Source organism: Oryctolagus cuniculus, chromosome 14 (genome assembly GCF_051225735.1).
Source record: "Oryctolagus cuniculus isolate XC-2025 breed Fujian yellow rabbit chromosome 14, ASM5122573v1, whole genome shotgun sequence".
In the NCBI taxonomy this organism is placed as follows: domain Eukaryota; kingdom Metazoa; phylum Chordata; class Mammalia; order Lagomorpha; family Leporidae; genus Oryctolagus; species Oryctolagus cuniculus.
Window position 1 is genome coordinate 40,275,524 of NC_142880.1, and position 6,600 is coordinate 40,282,123.

General features: G+C 45.9%; 1 long non-coding RNA gene across 1 annotated transcript; it reads right to left on the reverse strand.

The window, feature by feature from the left end:
• Positions 1–620: 620 nt before the first annotated feature.
• Positions 621–6,185, reverse strand: LOC108177256 (uncharacterized). The gene is made up of 3 exons (XR_001794063.4): positions 5,973–6,185; positions 4,942–5,142; positions 621–2,586 (listed from the first exon to the last, which is right to left on the reverse strand). It is a non-coding gene; the product is annotated as an uncharacterized LOC108177256 (long non-coding RNA).
• Positions 6,186–6,600: the final 415 nt, after the last annotated feature.

Sequence of the window (6,600 nt, forward strand, 5' to 3'; positions counted from 1 at the left end):
ATGCCAAGTGTGCTGGCTCGGGGAAGCACCTCTCACTGCCACTTGAAATCCCTGATTATTTCCCGACTTACTCCTGTATCAGAGTGCTGGCTATTTGAGAGGCTTGGGACTTATATTTATCTGTGGTGTGTTCCTCACGTCATTCCAGGCTGTTCTTATGCGATCCTTTTGGGTCCTCACGTGGACAAGGAGCGTATTTGTTCACACACATGATGTGATGGGTGGCTGTTGGCCCTCTGTAGCCCAGAGCAGGCCTTGTGGATGGTGGCTGGGAAGATGTACAGAGGTCCCAGCCAAGTTTTCCCCTTTATTCTCAATGTTAACCTTCTATGGGAAACTTTGCCTTTTAGTGAGCACAATGGTTGTACTATAGTATAAGCAGATTCTGGGCATTCTACCAGCAATGGTGGGAATGGTGCAAAGAGTTGCAAGCAAAGGCACTCAGTGAGCTCCTTGGGGGTTTAGATGAGGACAATCACTTCTTTTTAACTGACAAATTGAAATTGTATGTATTTATGGTATATAACATGTTTTGATATATGCATACCTTATACAGTGGTTGAATTGAGTTATTCAGCAAATGCATATCTCATAAATATATCTTCTTCTGTGGTGAGAGCTTTTGTTTTTTAAGATTTATTTATTTATTTGGAAGTCAGAGAATTAGAGAGAGAGAGAGAGAGAGGTTCTCCATCTGCTGCTTCACTCCCCACCAGGTGTCCACAATGGCCAGGGATGGGCCAGGCCAAAGCCAGGAGCCAGGAGCTTCATCCTGGTCTTTCATGTATGTGACAGGAGCCCAAACACTTGGGCCATTTTCCGCTGCTTTTCCCAAACCATTAGCAGGGAGCTGGATCAGAAGTGGAGCAGCTGAGACAAGTCCTGGGGCTCCTGCCAACCGTGTGGGAGACCTGGAGGGAGCTCTTGACTCCTGGCTTTGGCCTGGGCCTGCCTCAGCCATTGCAGCCATTTGGGGAGTGAAGTAACGGATGGAAGATCTTTCTCTCTCTTCCTCTCTGCAACTCTACCTTTCAAATAAGTAAGTAAATATTTTATTTAAAAAAAGAGAAGAGTTTGATTTTAAGTGACAATGACTTTTTGAGAAGACGTCGACCTAACCTCAATGCAATGTGTGATTTCAAAAATGGCTGCCTCCAGTTGTGTTTGTGTTGTTTTTTTTCAAAGGTTCTTTTATTTATTTTCACCTACTTGAAAGGCAGAATGCATGCATTCATGTGCAAGAGAGAGGGAGAGAGAGATATACACACACAAAAACACACACTGGGATATATCTTTCATCTGCTGGTTCTCTCCCCAAATGCCTGCAAGAGCCAAGAGTAGACTAGGCTGGAGCCACGAGCCAGGAGCTCCAATCATGCCTCCCATATGGTGGCAGGGCCAAGTTCATGAGCCACCACCTGCCCCCAGCAGGTGCATTAGCAGAAACCTGGGTCAGAATCCAAGGCGGGACTCAATCCTGGGCATTCTGATACAGGACGCGTGTGCCTCAAGTGGCAGTGTAACCATCTGTGCTACAATGCACGCCCTGTCTGTGTTGTTTTAGTTCAGTACAAGTTTCAATTAATGTTTTATCTGAGCAGATTCTTAACCATTACTAAAAAGAGAAACTTTCTTAGATTCCAGGAAAGCAAAAAAAAGATCTTGGTCCCATAATTCACAGATCCTCTCTGTCTCTGCTCCTGGGCTTTTGGGAAGGTATTAATAATCGGGCAGCAACAGCCTGTCAGACCACTGTGCCTTATTGTGCCAGGGCCTGGCAGAGCAGAAGGGACACCCAGCAAAGGTAAATCAGGTGGTGACACGAACCCGGGCAGACACAGCTGGGGCTCAGTTTCCCCGGTGGCTTCTTTGTCCACAGTGTTGTGAGAATCAAATGGCATAGACAGCAACCTACTGTTCAGAAGTCCAGGATTATTATTTAGAGAAAGCAGAGTCACCTCACTTAGTCCGCTCCCTCATATATGGTTAACACCTTCGTTCACAAGAGACTGGCAACTGGCAAGGCAAAATTGTAGTGTTTGAACACAGGAAGAAGCGCCCAGACGAATATATTTGCGTTGTCAGAATCTGAATGTTGGCAGGTAGCCTCGGTGGGATTTCACCCAGACAGGGAGAAAGAACCCTGGAGCCAGGACAACGCCAGCCTTGCAGTGTCCCTTCCTCCTGCCCAAACTGACTCCACTGCGTCCCCTTCCCTTTGAACTTCGTCACTGCTACTCCCTGAAACGCCTACGCAAACCTTCACCAACCCAGAGGGCTCCAGAGAGGAGGGGCACGTTGAAAGGGGCCAAGGCAGGGGTCAATGAGCGCAGAGACGTGGGAGCTGCAGCCAAGGCTGGGAAAATGATTGGAGTGGTACGAGAGGCTCATCCTGAGGCCGCTGGTGCCCTTGTTTCTATTCAATCTCTGTTTCCTCATACGGCATGAACTGATTGTCTGTCCTCATATCTCATTCTCTTCAACTGGATAGAGCCCGGGAGTCCAGGAGGAAAGCATATATCCAATTTAAACTGTGAAAGGTATAATTTAAGTGTGTTTCTCCTCCTTTCTCTAACTTCGGGGCAGCTGGAAGAAAAGTGGGACAGATTCAACAATAAATATACTCACAAAGTAAATGCCTTCATCACAACACATATCATATTTTGACAAGTTTTGTAGGCCTCAGGCGGCCAGATAGTGTAAGGGTCTCGTTTGTCATTCTATTGGCTTTAATTAGGCCCACAAGTTGACAATTTATTGCTATTATCAGTGTTATTTTTTTTTAAAGTCAATATGCTTAACAGTTAAATTTGTCCAAACTCACCCAGCTCAACTTCACAAATTTTAAGGGAAGATACAGGCATATATTTTTGTGACAGTTCCTAGTACCAAGTCAACAGTGAGGGCATAATAAGATATAGTAGAGCAATAACATTTAAAATGTTCTTTATGGAGTGACACTTTTCAGAAATTCATGAAACATTTGGAAATGAACCAAAAATGTTCAGACTGTGGGCAACTGAACTCTTTCTCAGAATGAGGCATTTCAGCGTAAATAGGTGGGTGTGAATGAGCGTACCACAAAATCTCTGTCATTTGTCCTGTTTATAAAGGGGCTAGGCATTGTCTGCTAGTTATTTCAATGAATATCCTTGACATTTGCTTGCATTGCTGATTTCGTCCCCAGTCTGTGTGGCAGAGATGGTACCTTAATCTCACCAACAGAAGAGGCAGAGATCAAACAGGGGAAAACCATGCCAGTCTTCAGACCCTTTCTGTTTACCCAGAACTCTTAATTTTATACTTGGAGAGGTCTATAGGAGCGATCTAGAACCTGCAGACATTGTTGATACATTTAATGGGGCTCTTTTTGGCCAGGGACATACCTGGCCTTCTGCACAACTCTGGGTTCCCAAAGACAACTCATGCAGAATAGGCATGGAAGGACGTGAGTGAGTCTTTGAAGACATCATAATGATGTGTGCAGTACCCCTGCCACACTGTGCCACCCATCAGAGTTGGCCTATGGACTTACTTGGTCCCAGTGATGTAGCTGGCTGGACTCCTTGCTTGGGGAAGATGTTAGAAAAGACAATCAGTCAGCAGCTGTTTCTGCTGCCCTCACCTCTTGAAACTTTGTTTTGTTCTTCCTTTGAGTTCTCCTTCTTTGTGTGTTTTCTGGGGGACTCCTTTCATTCTTATTCCTTATGCATGGAGGCTCTTTGGGTGCATGGACTTGGCATGTGACCCCTTAACATCGGTAGTGTGTTCCCAGCTGGGGCTGTCAAGCATACTAACCTGAAAACAAGTATTCCAAGGCTATCTGCAGTAAGCAATGTCCCCAACAATGATGGTTCATGCTGAGCCAGCACAGTGCATAATCCCTATTTTTTTTAAGATTTATTTATTTATTTGAAAGGCAGAGTTACAGAGAAAGAGAGGGAGAGACAGAAATCTTCCATCTGCTGGTTCACTCCCCAAATGCTGCAACAGATAGGGCTGGGCCTGAATGAAGCTAGGAACCAGGAGCTTCGTCTGGATCTCCCACATGGGTTCAAGAGCCCAAGGACTTGGGCCATCTTCTGCTGCATTCCCAGGCACAGTAGCAGGGAGCTGTATCAGAACTAGCATAAATGGGAATTGAACCGGCACCCATATGGGATGCTGGCATCACAGACAATGACTTAACCCACTGTGTTACAATGCCAGGCCCTATAATTGCAATTTTAAAAGGGCATCATGGTGAGCCATGAATTATATGATTAGGAGATAATCTGGAACATAAAATATCCTCAGATACTTTGAAGAATAATTCAAGGCCGGCGCTGCGGCTCAGTAGGCTAATCCTCCGCCCTGCGGCGCCGGCACACCGGGTTCTAGTCCTGGTCGGGGCGCCGGATTCTGTCCTGGTTGCCCCTCTTCCAGGCCAGCTCTCTGCTGTGGCCAGGGAGTGCAGTGGAGGATGGCCCAAGTGCTTGGGCCCTGCACCCCATGGGAGACCAGGAGAAGCACCTGGCTCCTGCCTTCGGATAGGCGTGGTGTGCTGGTCGCAGCCTGCTGGCCGCAGCGGCCATTGGAGAGTGAACCAACGGCAAAGGAAGACCTTTCTCTCTGTCTCTCTCTCTCTCACTGTCCACTCTGCCCGTCAAAAAAAAAAAAAAGAATTCAACTTACTGTTTTACGTTCACATTTTCATATTAGCATAGCCAACACAGAGAGCAAGAAAGACATCTGTTAGGCATCTCCTGTATAAGGGATCATCTGGTTATTAACAGAGATGACAGGTGACTATGCAGAGAGTGACTCTCTGTGTGAATGTTTGGAGATGTTTGCTTGCTTTCCAGAGGGGCCAAATAAGAGCTACAGGTCTCTTGTCCTGAGCAGGTGTCTATATTTATGTCCTTTTCTGTAATAGAGAGAATAAGCAACAAAAATATTTACCATCTGCTCCTTTTGGAACTGCAGAGCCTGGATGGGTCTATGCTCCTCTGATTCAAGAGAAACCCTGGCCAGAGTCCTTCTCAGCAGCTGCCACGCGTGGGACCAGCCACGTGTCTGTCAGCTCCGAAGTCTGGTTGGGACAGCAGGCCAGAGAAAGAGGATTTCTTCACAGCTGCTTGATTTTTCATCCATAGATAAGACCTGCAGGAAATTAGTTCTATCAGTGACCAAGGAAGATGTGCACAGCTCACTGTTCAGCTGACGTCACCAGTCGCATCATGGGGAGATGTCAAGTCTCCTGTGTGGCTCAGCATGGCCAGCAGTGGCCCTAGTTCCTCCTCCCTGGGTTAAGAGAAGCAGTGATTTTCCCACCAGTGTCTTGACACTGGAGAAGATTTAAAACAAATCCCGACATTTGATTCCCATGTAGATCCATTAAAATCAGATATGCCTGGGTGGGGCATGGGTGTTTGATAATTTTAGCAAGTGCTCTAGATGATTCTAACGTACAGGCCTGAGAGCTACAGCACTGCTCCATTGGTATCTTCTGAGAAGCAGAAATGTGTTTTGGCTGGGGGAACGTATGCCATCATGGTAACTCATCAGAAGCATGCACACCTTTGCTGGGCGCACCCCACAGGCAATGAGCATGAGGCGTGTCAGAGAGCCTGGAACACCAAAGTGGAAGTGGGGGGTAAGGACCAGGAAGATCGGGAAACAGAGGAAGAAAGGCACACGGAGGCAAAATTCACTTATTTCACCAGGCTCACTCAATTACCAGAACAGGAGGTGGAGGGCGCAGCAGGCAGAAAGGGGAACCAACTTGGGGTGTCCTGCTGTGGAAGTGAGATGATCTGATTCACTGCGGGAGTGGAAAGGACTCCAGCAAATGGTTGCCCTCCGGTGTATTTGGCGGTGGGTATACCATTCAGGAAGACCACCCAGGATGGTTTTGGTTTTCAAGGAGATCAGCAGTAAATAATTACTCTACTGCGGTTCAGTAGCAAGAAAAATATATATTTTTTCCTTACCTGAAAGGAAGGCTTGATAAAATTCCCTTTTGGCATCTGGTCCATTTTGCAGTTCTGTGTGGTTAATGAGTACTATGAGGTACTCTATGAGTACTTCGATGCAGGCTGGCGATTTGTTTCACAAAATACAGGAGTGCGCCATGGTCACGGGCGAGATGAGGTCTCTGCAGAACCTGCCATTGGCTGGAAAATCACACAGCAATCAATAATCACACAGCTGCAGCACGGAGCAGAAAGTGAAAGTGAACGGAACTTCCGTTCTCCAAGAAGAGCTTCCGGAAATCAGGACTGTGCACTTCAGCAGCATGGTTGTTGGTAGACAGATTTTCTTTCCTCTGATATTAACAAACGTAGCTGTTTGTTTCAACTTAGTTTTATCTATTTATCTTGCTGAAAATAATGGCTAGGCCAATGAAAAGAGTGATTTAAATGTGTATTGTTTAAAAAATTTCTGTCTCTGAAATTGAGTTCATAAAACAGACTTTTATTTATTATTTATTACTTATTTTATTTATTATTTTATTATTTTTTAAAGATTTATTTATTTGAAAGGCAGAGCTACAGAGAGGCAGAGGCAGAGAGAGAGAGAGAGAGAGAGAGGGAGAGAGGTCTTCCATCCACTGGCTCA